Source organism: Hyaena hyaena, unplaced genomic scaffold, assembly GCF_003009895.1.
Source record: "Hyaena hyaena isolate Hyena2069 unplaced genomic scaffold, ASM300989v1 scaffold_49, whole genome shotgun sequence".
In the NCBI taxonomy this organism is placed as follows: Eukaryota; Metazoa; Chordata; class Mammalia; order Carnivora; family Hyaenidae; genus Hyaena; species Hyaena hyaena.
In genome coordinates, this window is record NW_024080681.1 from 4,524,706 (window position 1) to 4,544,567 (window position 19,862).

Genomic DNA, 19,862 nt, shown 5'->3' on the forward strand with positions numbered 1-19,862 from the left:
TTGACCTTGGCCCCACAAACACAACAGAAGCAAAGGTCTGACAGGTGTGGTCACACCTAGAGACATCTCAGTTTTATGGGCCATCTGGAAAGCAGGCATTTTCCTTCATCAGTACCTTACTCCCCCAAATCCCCATTCTTCACTGATTACTGCCTCAAGAAATATGGCCCTTGCCAACATAGCACTGTCCTAGGAGACTTCAGGAGAACTCACCACGCAATGTTATTTTTTCACTAGAGTGATAAAGTTGATAATTTAAACAATTATTTGGTCTGTTAGAAAAAGCGCTTGAGAAGAATTCTTCTTATTGTCTTAACTACCTGTTTTATCAAGGGGAATTTGTTTTTCTTAGGCGACTGTATAATTATTCAGTTCCCTCCTAGGCTTTGGAAGGTACACATGCAAGTCAATACTCAGTCAACAGTTAGCTTCCTTATAAAGATGGAAACCCTTTACATAAACAGAAATCAAACCAAAGGACACCACAAGTCGAAGTCAGACCAGAAACTAAGTTGATGAGGAGATAGAGGTAGACTGCATCCATTTGCAAAAGGAGCTAACCATCACTGCTTCAAGCCCAATATTCGACATTTATAACATAACTTAAAAAAATAATATCCTTGTTCCTTTTTAATCTGGAATGAACTGCATCACAGCACCTTGATCTAAGTTACTAGCTCCTGAATTCAGTTAGAATTTGCCATAGGGTCTCCCATTGATTCAGCATAAAAGCAGTGTTTAGCTGTTAATTTCTTGAGGTGAGGGCCATTCTTGCAGAAGAAATCAGCAATTCTCATAAATCTAAAAAATTACCTGCTCTCCCTTCCCTTCCCCATCCTCCCACAGTAACAAGTTCATATCCTTCTTCATAATGTTTTGTTTCTGGCAGATGTACCAGTTGAATGTTTGCTTTAACAAAACTTTTGTGTTATCTGTTTATATCATAACTTTAGAGGAATGATATATATTCCACTTACAGCAAGTGCAGACACAACCTACCAGTAAAGCCTATTTTGTTCCCCGGAGTGTGAGAATAATATCTAAGTGTGAGAGCTTTTCTCACACTTTGATGTTATTCTCACATTTGTAACGTCAATGTATTTCCACATTTCAAAAAATAAAATAAAACCTACCACCAGATCCTAAAACCACGTAGCTACAAAATGCCAGCACAACCCTAGACCCAAATGCTTGCCAGACACCCGGAAAACAGAGCAGGCTGACTGCAGCAATGGGTGGTAAGCTAAGAGAGACAGCTCAAAGCGATAAACCAGTCCGTTGGAAACTCTAATGGACACCAAGGCACTGGGAGCCAGACCAAATATATCATCTCAGATTAAGAGAGACAAGCAAATAAGTAAGAACCATGATCTGGACTCAACTGAACATCCTTCTGCTATCTCTGAACCATCAGAAAAACCATCTCATGGATGTGTATACAGGTTGAGTGAAGCAGAGAGAAACTGCATGCTGGGGCAGGGGAGAGAGAAGTAGCTTCTAGGTCCTCAAAAGTTCAAGGAAAAGGGCTACCAAAAGGCCCAGCTATTTGTTTTCCACACCTTTATCACCTGTCCTCCTTTCTTGGGATTGACTGTCTGAAACTGAGTGTGCCACTTACAGAATTTATTCTCCACTATTTTTTAAAATTCATTCTCACTATTCTTGAAAGGGTGTTGAATACAGCCTTGTCACCCAAGCTCAGAGTATGTGGCTCTCGTTATCGTTTCCTCTTCCCCCAGAGTCTTACTCCCTCCAGAAGGATTTGCCCACACAACTGTTTGAAGATACTCCGTTTCCCTGTTATTCTCCAATATGCCATTTTCCACCCTCTCCACTTTCTTTCGTAGATGGTTTTGTGACATGGATGGACACTGGTAACCAGTTCTAGCACTTGACACTGGAAACAGTCCATCTCAGTGATGGTAAAGTTCACGGTTCAATAAATCTAAGCCTGCATCTAATGCTTGAAGTTCAATCACAGTTATCAACAATAAAAGCAAAATTACTTTTTTTTTTTGAAGTGTGGTTACTAGTTTAAGAGCCTAAGTGTCCATCAACGGACGAATGGATCAAGAAGATGTGGTTTATCTATACCATGGAATACTACATGGCAATGAGAAACAATAAAATCTGGCCACGTGTAGCAACATGGATGGACTCTGAGGGTGTTATGCTAAAAGAAATAAGTCAGGCAGAGAAGGACAAATATCATATGTTTGCACGTATAGGAAGATTAGGAGGAACTTAAAAGAGGACCATGGGGGAGAAGAAGGGGGGAAATAGTGGGGGAGAGGGAGAGAGGCAAACCATGAGAGACTCTTGAATGCTGACAAAAACTGAGGACTGATGGATGGGGGGGTGGGGGAATGGGCACGGAGAGGGGCACTTGTGGGGATGAGCACTGGGTGTTATATGGAAACCAACTTGACAATAAACTATTTGTAAAAAAAAAAAAAAAAAAAAAAAAGAGGTAAGAAAGCATGCAACAGACTATAGACCAAACACAATGAACACCTCGTCACCACAATACAGAATTGGGGATTCAAGGAGATTTTCTTTCTTATAAATGAACAATAAATGAACCCACAGCCAAAGGGCAATTACCCTAACAGAAATAGCAACGACCTAATATTTATATGGAACCACAGAAGATGCTAAAAAGTGAAAGCAATACTGAAAAAGACAAACAAATCAACAGGCATCATACTTCTTGATTGAGTTACATTATAAAGTTATAGAAGTCAAAACAGTACAGTATAGGCATACCAAAAGGCACATAGATCAACAGAACAGGATTGGGAGCCCAGAAGTAAACCCATGTACGTACGGTCAACTAATATTTGACAAGGGAACCAAGGATACTTTAAGAAGAAATCACAGTCTCTTCAATAATGTTGCTGGGAAAACTGGATATTCATGTGTAGAAGAATGAAATTAGCCCATCTTATACCACTCCCAAAAACTAACTTGAAATGGATTAAAAATTTAAATATAAGACCGAAAACCATAGAACTCGCAGAAGAAAACAGGGAAAAAACTCTTTGACATGGGTTGTGGCAATGATTTTTTTTTTTTCTTTTTTAGATAGGATACCTATAGCACAACCACTACCACCAAAGAAGTGTAACTACACCAGCTACAAAGTTTCTGCAATGGAAAGGATTGACAAGATGAAAAGGCAACCTACTGAATGGGAAGCAATGTATGGAAACCAGGTATTTGCTAAGGGGATGAAAATCCAAAATATATCAAGAATTCGTGCAAGTCAAGAGCGAAACAAAACAAAAACATTAAAAAATGAGCAGAGAACCTGAATAGACATTTTCCAAGAATGACATACTGATGATGACCAACACGTACATGAAAACATGATCATCATTCATCATCAGGGTAAAGGAAATCAAGACGACCATGATATATCCCTTCACACCTGTTAGAATGGCTATTACCAAGAAGAGAAGAGATAAATGCCCACAAGAATGCAGGGAAAAGGGAATCCATGTACACCACTGGTGGGAATGTTAATTGGTATAACCACTATGGAAAACAGTATGGAGGTTTCTCAAAAAATTAAAAATACAACTAGCATTTGATCCAGAAACTCTACTTCTGGGAATGTATCAGAAAAAATAAGCACACTATGTTGGAGAGGTATCTGCACTCCCATATACAGAGCAACATTATTTTTAATAGCCAAGACATGGAAACAACTTAACCATGCATCAATGGATGAAGGCATAAAGAAGTTGAAATATACTATGTATACACACACACACACACACACACACACACACACGGCGCACTCACACACTACCATCTGCAACAACATAGATGGACCTTGAAGGCATTATGCTAAGTAAGTCAAAGAAAAAAATGTATGACCTCACTTTATGTGCCATCTAAAAATAAACCCATTTGTGCTTAGTAGAGGCAGAAAAAGGAAAGGGAAATGGATGGTGGGCTAAGGTACAAATTTCCCATTATCATCAGATAAGTACTAGAGATGTAATGTCCAATATGATGATCACAGTAAACGTTGCTTGTGTGGTGTATGTCAAAGTTGTTGAGTAAATTAATCCTAAGCATTTTCATCACAAGGAAAAAACATTACTTTTTTTTTAATCTTTAGGAGATAAAGGACATTAACTAAACTCACTGTGGTAGTCATTTCATAATATATGTGAGTCATTATACTGTACACCTTCAACTTCTACAATGCTGCACGTCAATTATACCTCTATAAAACTGGGAAAAAACAATTCATTCGTGGCACGGAGAAGGCAATTATCCCGATTAAAGAGTTTCAATTAACACAATTCAGAGACACTAGGACGGATAAACCAACCCAAGATTGACACTGAGTATAGTGATCACAGTAATGGCAATTATAACCCAATCCGACTGTAAAAGCACTTGCAACTTGGTTCACAGTGCTTTCACAGATAGGATATCTACTCTTCAAGGTTATGCTCTTAAAATAAATGTGATATTTATGAGCCTTAAGTCCAAAATCAAGATGGTCTCAGCTGTGCCTATATTTCTTAGCATTTGCCATGTTGGCATCCACACATTCCAAAAGGCATCCAATGACTGGAGACCAAAGCTAGCAAGCGTCAATGAAGGAGAACAATTATCACTCTAGATCCAAATAAACACGGCTATCACTTCTCAACATAAATGAAAACTAAGATTCTGAAGAAATCTAGATCTATTTATTCTACAACTTTGAAATACTACACACCCTCATATGTTCTATTTCTCTGCAGGGTCTTCATCATTCATTTACTGTGCAGCACATACAACACAAAAATTATCAAATACAGCCATTACCGGTCTTTCCAAGATGTTCTCTCTTAAGAGAGAAAGGCAGCCCATACCTGGGGATTGAGGGTCAACTGTCTTGTGGTTCTGAAGTCTAAACTTTCTTCAACAGACCTTATGCTCTATCTTGCAAAATTAATTTATCACATACATGTGTCCTCATTTGTACAATGTCCCCTTTCTAGGCACTTTGTGCTCGTAGCTTGACTAACCTCACAGTTCAAGAGGCCTCAGCCTGCAGCAGTGAATCCCAGTGCTTTTGTCAGTGTGCTGGACCTTCCCAAATACAGACATTCTCCAAAACCACACAACACACCTCCTCTCAGCACTAGCAACAGAGCTAAACTACACGTAGCATTTTACCATATAAAACGTGGGCACAGATGAGTGCCATTCTTGCTGATCAGTTTGTATTATGTTAAATTAACACAGTAATGGACACCTATAAAATTACACATTTCATGCCTTAAAGTTAATGATGAAATAATAGGTAATAACAGGTTACAATTCTGATATAAATATCACACAATCAGTAAATTCACTCAACAATAACGAATAACTTTCAACATTCCATTTCCTGGGCAACAATCTTGAAAGAGCAGCATATAAATTGGAATGTTATTGTCCAACCGGACAACCTAATTTCTCTGGCAAGAGAAATACAAGAGGCTGTTAACCCAAAGCGTATGGTTATACAGACTTTTACATGCTTTATTTATATGGAGTCCTTTGGGAAAATTTAATACAGCATCACCTCTATTTTGATATGTTGTTTTCCTATCATTCATTTTTATGGTGAAAAAACGCTAAGTCCTAAGCTTGGAATAGGACCAGAACAAAGGTGGTAATTCTTGGTAATCCAAGAAAGTGAGAAACATATGTATTCGGTTCTTAAGATTCATTTGAGTTTTTAAAATAAAACAACATGATTTATTTTTGCTCGTTTTTTTTCTCTCTCTAATTATCTATGTGCATGAGACATTTTTTAAAAAAGAAGTACTTAAAAAAAGTGACTCACGTAGACGTGGGATGGAGTTAGATGATTCTGTGTATACTGAATGATGTATGAATAAAAATATTCAGAGAGCAGACTTTACACAATATGAAAACCTACTGCTTCGGGTTAGTGGTCATTACTTCCCAGGGGGCAAAGAAGACCACTCTGAAAATGCTCAAATTGCAAAACTTGCCTGTTTTAAGTACAGATCTTTGGAAACCCTTTGCACAATGTGTGAGCTTTTTCTATCTCAAGAAATCCAAGTCCCTTCATGACTCAAGATCAAACTACTACCATCAGCAAAAAGCTTATGAACCACAGAAAGAGAAACTCCTACAAGATGCGGGGGAGGGTCTTATTCTGCACAGTCTAGACTGTTCTGTGAGATACTCGTGTCCCTCAGATGGTAAGAGGTATAAGTGGAGGAAAAAAACCTAAGCAAAAAAAAAAAAAAAAAAAGTTCTTGCAGACAAGTTAACCACTTTGTTCTAACAACAAACTTGTCGGTCTTTAATATGCTAACATGCGCTGGAGAGCAAGCAAGAGCACATACAGGAGGCGGTGTGTCAGTAAACGAGATTGACCAGGGAAGGATTTTCCACACAACTACAACACCCTCACCAATCACCAGTGTTCCACAGAAATCAGTTTGCAAACAGCTGTCTAAACTTAATAGATTAGAAGAATTACAACTGATTAGAGGAACGCTTTGGGGTGCCTGGGGGGCTCAGTTAGTTAAGCGGCCGACTCTGGCTCAGGTCATGCTATCACAGTTTACGGGTTTGAGCCCCATGTTGGGATCAGTGCTGACAGCTCAGAGCCTGGAGCCTGCTTCAGATTCTGTGTCTTCCTCTCTCTGCCCCTCCCCCACTCCTTTCTCTGTCTCTCAAAATTAAATATACATAAAAAAAAAAAAACACGAAAATACACCCAAAAGAACATTTTGCCTGAAAAGACCCAAAGTCTGTTTGTTTGTTTTTTAAACGAAGACATACCAACAAATAAACACTCTACTCAATGACAAGTCAGACAGGGACAAAGGGAAGAGGAGGATCTTAACATGTCAACTTGTGAAGAAATTAAAAGAAAGCTTTTTGATTTTCAGGGGAGAAAAGGTGATCACATTAACCTTGGGGTCACCTAAGCTAGAAGCCTGACAGGAAGTCTGTAGCTTTAAGGGACTGCATTCTCGCTGGGGGAAGGAGAGCATTTTGGAAAACAGGGATGATTCTGCAGGGAGATTTCAGGGGAGCCCCCTTGTTCATCGATCTCTTGATGAAATCCAGCAACCTGACCACAGGACAGCACTCACCTGCTGTCCTACCTCAGGGGCCAGAACCAAGGCCAGGTGGGACAAAGTGAGCCTAACATCCGATGGGGAAAAAAGGACTTAAATCACACACATACAAACAAAAACATGCTTTCTTCAAAGCTGTTCATTCCCCCCCACCCCTAATTCTAGCTTCTTGTCCTATGTTTTCTTTAAAAATATAGTTAAATAAATTGGACTGAATCAAATTGTTTCCTGATTGGAAATTGCTTTCACCCCAGAAAAGTTCTGCTAGATGCTAGAGGACACCATTTGGCACTTCCCGGATTTCATTTGCACATTTTCAATTGTATAGCTATAAATGTAACCACCGGTATGCATATACATTCACAGTACACTGCAAGTACAATGTTGAACTTGTTTTTCGAGAAATAAAAGGTCTCCTCGACCTGTCAATTATCTCCTTTTGCCAATGTGTGCTCACTTCCAAAAATGCAAGAAGAAAAGTTGATTTTGACTTCACTTGCTTTAGGTTTGGGCACAAGACCCAACACAGTGCCTCAAATTTTCAGCAATATCATGATTCCTTCAATGCCTCTGGGAATAGGTACTTTTCAAGTCAATTAGGAATTATATTGCCTGGTAGGTAGCTTAAATGAAGAGCAAAAAGTATGTGTGCTTGCCTGATCATCTTCTGTCAAAATTCTACTCTGCCTAAAGACTCTAACTGTTCTAAAACATATTCTAGGATATTCTACCTGGAAGTGACGTCTCCTTCACTCTCTAATGGTTCTCAGCTAAAATTCCTAGACAATAGCTTCCAAGTGTTACATTAAATAAACAAGGAGGTCATTAGACTGAAGTAGCTTTAAGGCAATGGTGAATCTACGAACTACACCGAAATCTAAGTCTGTAAATGCCTCCATGTTAATAGGTCAAAATGGTAAGGACAATCAATTACCAATAGTCAATTAGGCTTTACGTTACAGCCAATACGAATTTTCTTCCTCTGCTTCCACACTTTCTCTGTATGGTCTCTTCCCTGGCTCCTGTCAACCAAGAGTTCCTAACCACTTCTGGCTTAGGGCTGCCAGATTCATAACATTTTTTGCTCAAACTCTTAATGATAGAAAACAATGGAACCAGGAAAGAGAAGTTCCATTGGTGGACAGACGAGATGAGAAATGGTTCTAACAGTTACGGAGAGGCTGGTAAGGAAGGGAACCCCAAGGGGAACCTGAAATCTAAGCAACAGTCTCTGTGGGGCCAGAGGTGGGAAGCACAGGGAACCCAGAGCAGTGACACAGGGTTCACCTCAGGGCAGTTTTTCTGGGGGTCAGACCATTGGTCTAGGTTTTAGCACTGGCATAGGGAGGGGGGAGTGGGAAAGGAAGAAGAAGAAATTACTGTATATTCCTATTTGGAGAATATTTTTAGTCTTGCATTTTTGACGTGTGAGCTGCCAGCACAAAATACACCAAACACCTTCCTAACTCCCTCAAACCAAATAAATAAATGAGAAGAGAGGCTGCTGAAAACCTTGACAAGCAGCTTGTCAAGAAAAGCTGTTTTTCACACAAGAAACTTCCTTTCAGAACCCTAAATCCTACCGACTTCATTCTATTTGCAGTACTCTTATCTGTTAGTATCACAACGGAGAAGTGTATATTGGACCCAAAACACCTTCTTTATTTTTAAAGCCAAAAATTCATCAAGGACTTCTGTCCACATTTCAAAAGGCTATATTCGTCTTTCAGAGATTTGTATGTATTTTAGAAAGGGGTGCATGCATACCGACTTCCAGGATGGAAGCAATGTTCATAGATTTGTGTTACGTACAATGTTCTTCAGTATCGGTCATTACAAGTAAAGTTTTAAGATCAGTTAAGTTTGTAATCAATGTAGAATTTGGAATGAAGAATTTATCTCAGCAATTTGTGATGGAAACAATTTTAAGCTGATACACATGTTATTATGTCGTCTTCTACCCTGTTAAGAAGTCCAACACAATCGCTCAGGACTAGCAGATCATGACCCAGAGAGGGGAGAAAAAAGCTTAAAAAAAAAAAAAAAAAAGGAGAGGGGCAGCAAAATGATCCAATTTCATCTCACTGTCCAGCATGAAAAAGAGGGAAAGAGAAATCAGAAAAAAAAAATCCTTTTTAAATTTTAGAAAGCTACTGGAGAAGAAACCTGAAAGGACTTTACAATAGCAGGCAACAGCTTCAAACATTAAGACTGCCTAGGCTGAATAAGATAGTATCATGGGGTGTGACTTCTTAAGTAGAATATTAACCCTACGCATAACAGCCAGAGCTACAAGTGGGAAGTGTGGCTCCATCAGACACACCCAAGGGCCCTCCAAACCTGACCAGTAGGTCACTACTCACTCCTCTGGTTTAAGTATTGTCAGACTGCCCTGAAAAACACAAACAGGTCACCTTCTGGATTCAGAGACAAACCATCATCACCCATCTCCACTCGAACTTTGATCAGCCTAACAATTTCTTTGCAAAGAGCTGCCACACTAAAAGCAGGGCTTTCATGGGGAAGAGAAATGACAGAGTCCTGGTGCCCAGTCAGGAAGTGCTAACAGGTGTATCTTAGGTTATGTGGGAAGGAGGAGGGGCAGGAAGCTAAGACAGAAGATGAGTGGCAGATACGGTTCAAATAGGGAAGCAGAATAAACTAGGACAGCATTTACTCTTCCCATGTTGTGCCACCGGTAACTGGAGGGAGTACGTCAAGATTTAGAACCAGACTGCATACAGTAGAGGCCAACTGATAAACGTTTTTTGTTGTTGTTTTTACCCTAAAGACCTCCAAGATTTTAATATAGATCCCCAGTGTTACAGCTCCCCACCTTCTCTGAGCACCTGTAGGCACAATTTTCAGTTCCTCAGAAATGTATCTGGCATCTTCCTTTTTTAGCTTCAATTGGAGAGGTCCAACCCTGTCAATTATTCTAATTCATCGAGTGTTTTCCTCCAAAAATGTATTTAGGAAAGACACTAACAATAAGCCATTTCATACTGATTCGCATTAAATACTTAAATATGTATTCAGGAAATAAAGCTTCCAAGTTATTTTTTCAAAACAGATTTAACAGATTTCAAACCTGACAAAAATAACCAAAAAAAGAAAATTCAGATCAATCTAACTTATAAATAATGATGTAAAATATTAACTCAAGCATCAGCAAACAGAATCAAGCAGCACAATAAAAGCATAATAGACAACTAACTAGGACTAATTTCAGGGATACCATGATCATTCAAGGACAGAAATTCTACCTCTAGGATTCATAATATTAATAAGCCCAACAAGAAAAAAGACCTTACAGTTATTTCTATAGACGCTAAAAACACATTTGATAAAATCAAAGTCTACTATGATTTAATGTGTTAAAAATTAGGAATCTATGAATTTTTCTAACTATGGCAAAGATATTAATATAAATGTATCTCAGCTTGAAATCCAGAATCAGGCTTACTGGTAGCATAGAAGCAGCAATGTTTTCGGCACAGGAATGGCCACTACGAATCCTCTGTAATTTTACACTTCCAATTAGCACCAGCCCATGCAACTAGGACAAAGTCTTTGTTATCGACTGAATGTTTGTGCCCTGCCACGCCCAAAGTTCTTATATGGAGGCCCTAACCCTCCCAATGTGGTTGTATGTGGAGGAAGTAATTAAAATTAAGAGAGCCCCTAAGGGATTAGTCCTTGTAAGAAGGGATACCACCAGAGAGTGCTCATGCTTTCCTTACCCTCCCTCACCTCACCTAGGACCTTCAGCCTCCAAAACTCTAAGAAATGAGTGTTACTTAAGCCCTCCAGTCTATGGGATTTTGTTATCAGAGCCCAAGTCAAGTCATACAGTCATGAAAAATAAAAATTGGAAAGCAAGAGGCAAAACTATTACCTTTGCAGATGATACATGTATCCACCTAGGAAACCAAAGAGAATCAACTGAAAATGAATGAAAACACCGCAAAAATTAGAGGATTACAAAACTACTGTGCAACAGCTTTTCTTATACACACCCAAGCCAATAGTTTCCAAGAGCAAAAGGACAGATTTTCAAGAAAAGTTTTAAAGCATATAGAATCAAGATTAAACCTTAACACCCTACAGTGAAACCTAAAATATGACCAATTAATGGAAAGATACAGTTTGTTAACAGATGAAACTCACTGTAAAGATATTATTCTCCCAATTACTCTAAATTTAGTGACCCCAACAAAAATGCCAACAAAAGTATTTGGGAAAATGGGAAATTTAATTCTAAAATGTGCATGGTAAAAAAATAAAAGTAAAGTAAAATGTGCATGGAAAATTAACCTCCGGGAGGTGGTCAGGAAATATGGGGGCTATTAGCCCTACTGGGTATTAAACCATACTATAAAACTAAGGTAATTGAAACAGTTTGTTAGCAGTCCAAGAATAGGGAGAAAAACGGAGCAAATTTATTTCAGAAATAGACACAATACACACAGATTTATTTAATAAAGCTGGCATTTCAGATGTGGGACAATGATGGATTATCCAATAAATATGTTGGTATGATTGGCCAGTTACGAGGGGGGATATAATGCTGGTTCTATTCTCATGTCCTACATCAAAATAAATCCCAGATGGCTCAAAAATTTAAATGTAAAAAATAAAGTTGTTAGAACAAAAAAAAAATTACCATAAGGAAGGCCCTACTAGGCAAGGGACATAAAGCAAATGCCATAAATTAAAATATAAAATAAAAAGGAAGGAGAACTGATAAATTTGCATTAGCATTTGAAACGTTTGAAAGGCAAAGAACACTAACAAAATGAAAAACAAATGACAAAGAAGCAAAAATACTTGCAGCTTCCTAAGTAAGACAAAAAGTGAATTTCACCCAAAAAGAATGCCTTCAAATCATTTTTGAAAAGGGCCAAGAACCCTGGGTCAAAAGGCAGGAGGTTGGCTTTGCACACTGGGCTCTCTTAGGAAGCAGGGAGAGATGCAGAAGAAGGTACCCAAGGCTCCTAGGGGAGTGTTCTCAGGGTCAAGCCACACGGGGAGGGAGTGGGGTGTAGTGAGAAGGAGCCAGGGCTGCACAAAAGAAGTTGTTCAGCAATGAAATCACAACACAGACCTCAGGGTCTGGAGCAAGGACAGGGACTGCCAAACTTGAAGCAAGCGATTGAGCCCTTAGAGTCCCTAATGCACTAAGAATGAGACATGGGTACTCCCTGGAAGGGGCAGGGCCTGAGGCCAGCAGGCTTTCTGCAGCAGAGGTGGTCCTGAAAGGGGTGGGGGCTGGAGACAAAGCTCCTTCCCCTACAGCCTGAGCAGCAGCTGAGGGAACTCGAGCTTCCTTCTAGAAGGACAGTCTGGGCAGCACATCTCAGCAGCCTCTGAGGTTAAGAAGAGCTGGTTCATAGAAAAAGAAAAGCAAATGGCTAATGAACACATAAAAAAGATGTTCGGCTTCATTCACAACTAATACAATGCCAAGATAAAATGACTGTCAATGCAGATTTGTTAATATTGAGACACCTACACATTGTTGAGGAATATGAATCCCTAAGACCTCTTCAGAAGACCATTTGGCTTATATTTCTAAATTGAAAGTGCATACATCCTTTGATGCAGTACCTTCACATTCTGAATCTGTAAGAACAATTCCTGTGTATATTCCAAATAGGTACAAAGCCCGTTAATGCTGGTTACTGGTTTGGAGTGCATGTGCGAGGGCAAGGATAGGTCACAGGTTTCACTTTTATTTCCTTTCATGCTGTGTTTTATAGATGTATTAGTTTTTAAAATAGTGGTCCAAAAGAAAATCTGAATATGATGTCAAAATATCTACCTATACACTTATATTTATGACCCATGCTTCAGAGGTTTTCTGTATCTACAATGAAAACCCTCTTGTTTTCATTCTACTAGAGCTAGACTACCTCCTGGATTGTTTTACAGTATCACAAACATACTCCCACATGCAAGCAATCTGCATCAAGTCTCTAGACGTATTTGTCTTCTATACAGAAAACTACACCAATTTAACTCAAATCCTAGTAGTTATCAACACTTTTGGAAAGGAAACTGAGCTACTGTAATGCTGTGTATGAATTATAGTGAGTGCTCATAGGTACCCTAATACAGATTCTAATTTAATCCCAACAACCCTAGTAATTATGCCCTATCATTCCCCGATTATCAATGTGCAAATACAGTGTTCAAAGGTTAAATGACCAGTTCTATGTAATACAATTAAAAGTATCCAATGTCCAGTCCCTATCTAGATGTTTACCTCTTTCTACAACATCCTTCTGCCTCCCAATGTATTTTTCTTTTGGCTTTCCAAGTATTTAGTAAGCAACTATTGGTAACTTAAACGGCTGCTATGATTAGGTACAAGTGGTCTGATTTCCATTTTATTACTTTTTAAAGATTTTTAAGTAATCTCTACACACAACGTGGGGCTCTAATTCACAACCCCCAAGATCAAGAATCCCATGCTCTGAATAAGCCAGCCAGGCACCCATGATTTCCGTTTTAAGGAAGACTGAGTAATAGTAACTGGGAAATCTCTCCCTCTAGCTCGGAAAGCTAAAATTTCACATACTAGCACTCCAGCCCTCAACTACCTACTATCGCCCTTTGAGTAGGCTTCAATCTGATCCTAAAGCTTTACCAAAGAATTCAAAGCAGGTGTGATCTCTGTTCATCTTCCTTTTTGGATTGCCATCAGGAGGTTTAGAGAAGTATATTTAGCCAAGAGCAGAGGTAGGAGTCCAGCACTATTGTTTTGTTTTTTTTTTTCCCCATCATTAAACGAGGCTAAATAATGGAAACTTATTTATCTTTGAGCGAACCATTTGAATATGAGGGGAGAAAAACTGGGAGACCAAAAAAATTAAACGGAAAAGAAAAGCAAACCACCGGATAGTAAAAACATAAAGGAAAAGATGATGCTTCTCTTAAATGTTGAGGGAACTCATTTCTCTAATGAGTTAGAGAATGGTGGGTACTTTGAGTGTGTTCCTGATTTTCTAGGGCAATTGCTTCCCAAATGAAAAATTACCAATGCTACCAAAAGTTAGACTTGAGTCAATGAACGGCAGAAATCTTAAAAAAAAAAAAAAAAAGATTTTAATTTTGAGTAATCAAGATGAGTACTAGTTTGGCTTAAAAAAGTATATTGAGAATTCTGAACCTAGATAGGGTTGTTATCCAGAGGAGAGATGCAATTGCTTGTGTTTCACTGTTTATCATTTCACCCAGACCCTTCAATGGAGATTGCTCTGTTTCTCACTGCCGACCATCTGTTGTCATCTACACCATGGATCTACATAAATCCCTACTAGTTGCTGTACCTCAGAAATGGCCCCCCTTAAAAATATAAAATTAATCATTGCTGCTTTAGAACTCTGAGAAAGGAGAATGCATTTAAATATACCACCACACCCCCACTGCCCTGTGCATGCACACGTACACACAGCAACTTTCATCTATAATTTAGGAAATGGATGCAGTTCGGCAACAGTTAAAGACGAATTTCTTATGCTTTTTGTGCATTTACATAATTGATTCGCTAGATAATGCACTCTGCTTCCTTATTTAATAAACATGTTAATGATTTCAGACAATTACTCAAAACTGCCTACAAGTGTCTGCCGAAGAAAAGCAACAAAAAATAATTAAAATGAAAATACACACCAAAAGGCACATCCTTCATATCACATTACAGAAGATATTAAGTCAATATGTCACCCTGTCACCAGTCACTTGCTACCTGCTGTTATACATTTATTCAAATTCTAATGTATTAGCTGAGGCTGATACATTGGTTAGACACCCAAGTGGGCCAACACACAGAGCGAGAGAATAAACCTGGTGCTTTCTCAGGGTAGAGGCAGTAAAATAGCAGCAGCAGAAGAGCAGGGAGACAATAAAACACGGGCTAGAAACAGAAGGTTGAGGCAGACATTTTCAGAAGAAAACCCACTTCAGGCTACTCATGGTGGGGGGCAGTCACAGGGGAACTAAATGGATTCTATTTCCTCTGTCATCCCTGAGCACCAACCAGGGCAAATATCAAATATCACAATAGGTCTGATTTGGGCAGATGCTTCCTGCATTCTGGCCATTGTCAGGCTGCTTATTTTATTCCCCAGAACCTGCACGTGAGTCAACCACAAAGCCATGGCCTGAACCACAGACATGTTCATCACCTGAAGGAAACTGAAAGAGCCCACAAGCTGCATAGTTAGGATTCTGGACCTCCATGGTGCTTGGGCCAAACCACTTGAGCTTGGCTCTTGCAGCTCCTGATGGATATCAACTCATTCGGGTATTCCAAGTCACAGCCGACTTCCGCAGCCTTCCAGGAAGAGAGGAAAGTCACACCTGACAAGTGCAAAAGGACACTGAAGACAAAGTGCGGATGTTTCTAGCCCTTGCTAGAAGCCAGCTGATTCTGGCTCAGGAAATGCTGGCCCCAGGGCGTCCAGAAAACAGACTAGGTTGGAGACCAAGGGAAAAAAAAGAGGAAATGGTTCGAAAAAAATGTGTCTTCTATTAGTAAGTAACTTCTTATTCTGCTAGAAAGGAAGGTAATAAAAGTAAGGAAGTAGGGAGGATTTCTTAACCAGATGAACCTCCTTTCTCAGCCCAAGTTGGGGAGGCACCCAGGATCTCAGTTCTTAAACAGGAGTTACCAGTCAGAATCAAGGGATGTGTGTGTGTGTGTGTGTGTGTGTCTCAATCTCTCTCTCTCTCTCTCTCTCTCTCTCTATCTTCAGGTTTCTTACCTGCCTACTTTGTTATAAACTCTACCTGCCTACAGCCTGGGGATCATGTGGAGGAAATGGTGAGAAATATAACATGGCAGTAATAAGGGCAGTTCATTCAGAGTCACCTTAAGGAATACACACTATCAAGAAGTTTAAGGATACCCACCAAGGGATTTCAGACAAAGAGAGAGCATTGCCCTAACTCTGGCAACAAGGTGAGAAATTATGTGTAAGGGATGGAGAGATGGGTGAGGAGGTCCTATCAATCTGAATGAGAAAGGGACCAAAGGCATAGAAAAAGGGTGTGAGCTAGGAGACAGGGGACAATCGAGGTTTGGAACCATCTTGCCAGAATAGCAAGGAAGTAGGTGATGCTGGTCCCTAAAGGTTGTAGGTAAAGAGGGAGAAGAGCAGAGAGTGGAGGTGGAGGAGGAGGAGGCTGGGGAGGAGGGAGAGGTGGTGGTCACTAGCTCTGCTTTGCTCATGGGGGATTTCAGGTGTGTAAGGTATATCCAAACACGTGTGAGCAACTCCTAGGCTTCTGGCTCCTGGTTTCACCTTCCCAGATAGTACACAGTCCACTCAACTACAAAGGCAAACAAGGGTGATCTGTTACCTAGTCATCAAATCTCCTTGCTTATTATCTAGAAGCCTCTCCCTAGCCTCGGTAAGGCATGCAATCACACATCTAATGGATGAAATACAAGGGATCCACTCCTATGGAAGATTATTAAAAGACTTAATAAATTATCTCTAACCATCTTTCCTCTCCAAAAAATGAAAGTACAATAAAAACAGGAAGGGGAGGAATACTCTCAAGAATTTTATAGCATTCTTGCAATTTCAGGGCCAATTTATTCAGGTCAGAAAGTGGAAAAGATAATGCCCTGGCCAAATGTTCAGTATCATTAAGAGAACCTTATACATCTACTCAGTAGTGAACTTAAAATCCGATTATAATGGTATCACATAGTCTTACTGGTCCAAGACAGAGGGAGGTCTGGATGGCCTTTTGTATCGGCAAGAGTCTACCCAGGTGACCCTTTTTGAAAGCTGGTTAAACAAAGGGAAGGGACAAACTCTGCTTACAAAACCTGTGATATAAAGATGGGCTCTGGCTAAGTCTGTGGAGTCACCCTTTGCAGATTCCTACGCACATGGTTAGGTGGAGACTCCCTTGCTAGCTCTGTTGGGGCATCACAGTAGGCAACCTGCTCTGTTCCCCTTGATGATGCCTCCAACAAATGAACAGAAGCTCCATCTGGGGTTTCCAAATGCTGAGGTGTGGTTTGTAAAGCAAATCGAACTCTAGTGCTAGGAACTTCCATCTTCAGCTGACTCTGTTCATGTGCCACCACCTACCGAAAAGGTAGCCCCATCACAAGCTGCCATGAGAAATTCAACCATCCCCAGCCTGTTGGGATCATTCATATTACAGAGGATCTGTGGGGCTGGAGGGTAGAGTCCCCTTTAGACTGCCTTCTCCCACATCTCTGTGCTCAGCTCAACTATCTACGATCCTTTTTGTCCCACTTCACTGACCAAGAGATCTTATATTTGGTTTGAACCATGGGTCCTCCAAAAGGTTTCCTTCTCTCCTATAGAATGCTCATCACACAAAGTTCATCAAAAGAACCCCACCACTGCTGCTAGAAGTTATTCCAGCTGCTAGGTAGATAGCATTCTAAAATTATTTATTTTAAATGTTTTTATTTATTTCTAGGAGAGAGAGAGAGAGAGAGACAGTGTGAGCAGGGGAGGGTCAGAGAGAGAGGGAGATACAGACTCTGAAATAGGCTCCAGACTCCGAGCTGGCAGTCAGCACAGAGCCCGAAGCGGGGCTCAAACCCACGAACCACGAGATCATAACCTAAGCGAAAGTCGGACGCTTAACCGACTAAGCCACCCAGGCGCCCCTAAAATTATTTTTTTTAATTTATTCATTTCTTCTCTTTCTTCCCTCCAGAGAGGATGTGAAGAAGCTTATAGCAAAGGGCAGATAGATCCTTAAAAAAAAAAAAAAAAGAAAAGAAAAGAAAAAAAACCTCAGTTCTGAAGAAAACAGAAAGCCAATATACTAACCCCATAATGATCAATACAACCATGGAGACTTGACATGAACATTAGCCAGGAACTTCTAGGTACCCACAACAAAAGGGAAAACCAAAGTGATGACGCATACCTATAACCCAGAGAAGAAACGTTCAGAGCAGCTTTGAAAAAGCATCAACTTGGAAAGCCCAATCATTGGATAAGAACTCCCATTTCTTCTGTGACATCCATGTGACTTCATCATGTTTTATACTCTATTTTCTTAATTATTCAGGGGAAAGAACAGGCATTTGACTAGGAGCCAAGAGTTCATCCTAGGATGCCTAGCTCAGCTGCACGTAGCCAGGGATCCTGAGACCAACAGCCTCACCCTCCCAATACAACAAGTGACTAGAACCACACACATATAATCCTTCCAATTCTAATTTTACATGGTTTTTATCATGTGTTTTTAAAATGTTACAGAATATCACACATGGTAAAACCCCTTTACATGTGGAGAAACAGGACGGAATCCTCCTTCTCAATTAACTCTTAAACTTTTATGTTTTTGGACATATCATAGTACTTAAGTGCAGTTCTGGGTAGCAATAACCCACATGTGACAAGGGGTATTCTATCCTATTTATTAGAAATAACAGAAAAACACTTTAGAAAATCACTTGTGAAGTACTTACTGGCCTCATTTAGTTAATCCTGTTTAGGCTTCTAAAGCTCTGTATCAATTGCCATTCTTTAAAATGGAATGCACAATTTAAAAATAATTATTTTAGAGCCATCATTTGATTGCATATGTGCATACAAACAGATCGTCTTATAAATTTGGTCCATATTTAACGACCTTTTTCAGGCCTCCCTAGGCTAACACTATTATGTATAACAACCTTAATTTAAACCCACAGTCAAAAGAAAACATCCCTAATGAAACACAATTTCAAATTAGAGTTAAATCTGTCTCCTAGACCAAAATATACAAAAAGGCTCTTGCTTATATTTTTAAACTTCATGTGACTTATTTAAAGATTCAAGGTTTTCACTGAAATGAGGCATAGATGACTAAACTTTCATTTAGGCTAAATAGTAACTCAGGAAGAATTCTACTGGTGCATTTCGATTAGTTTCAGTACTCTTCATCAAAATATATGGAAACTAGAATGACCAGGACAACTATACCTTTGTTTTGTTCTGCTTAAGGCCGTTGATCTAGGAGGGGAAAGATGCTTGCAAGAAAACTGCCATTTCTCCACTCAAGAGAAGGATCTGTAATCTTTATGTTGCTTCAGTTGCCATTCAGGGATTTTTAAATTAAATTCAACAGAACTATACCCATCTGGAGAAGTTTTAAGTTTTTAGAAGACAAAGATTCAACTTTATTGAGCAACAGTATACAGGCAGTGGAACTTCACAGATCTTCTGGCCAAAAAGGGCAATTAATTTGCTCACATACTGTTACTTTCAACCCACTGTCCATGGCAGACATTACCAGCCAATCACCGATAGCACAGATTTACTCTATGCCCCGATATGGCTTCATTTCTCCTCAGCATAATACTTTAGGCAGTTACTATCAATTGCATGGGGGGGTGAATTCTTTTTGCATTCTGTAACGTCATCCAAGGCTGATGAAGACACCAAATTCCAAGTTGGTTAAGATGCACAGTAGTTAAGCAGTTATCCAGATTATACCCTCAACTTTATACTCCTTTACAGAGTGATCTTCTACTACACACCAAGTGCACTGTTGTATACTTACTATGCAATCACAACATGGAACAAGTGAATAAATGACCACTTCCCTTGTGTTCTTTAGTGCCTTCCCCTCTGCTTTTGGGGAAACACGTGTGGTTCAATGCTCCTAATCATTATCAAGTCATTATATTTGGATCCCAAATGAAGCTTAATATGCAAGACATAAGTACTAAAACCTACTCCTGGATTCAGA

At 39.6% G+C, this 19,862-nt stretch overlaps 1 protein-coding gene across 1 annotated transcript in view; it reads right to left on the reverse strand.

Annotated features, from left to right (window-relative positions):
* RORA (RAR related orphan receptor A) overlaps nucleotides 1-19,862 on the reverse strand; it is a 724,310-nt gene that overhangs the window by 626,449 nt on the left and 77,999 nt on the right. The gene's annotated exons all lie outside the window — the stretch shown is intronic.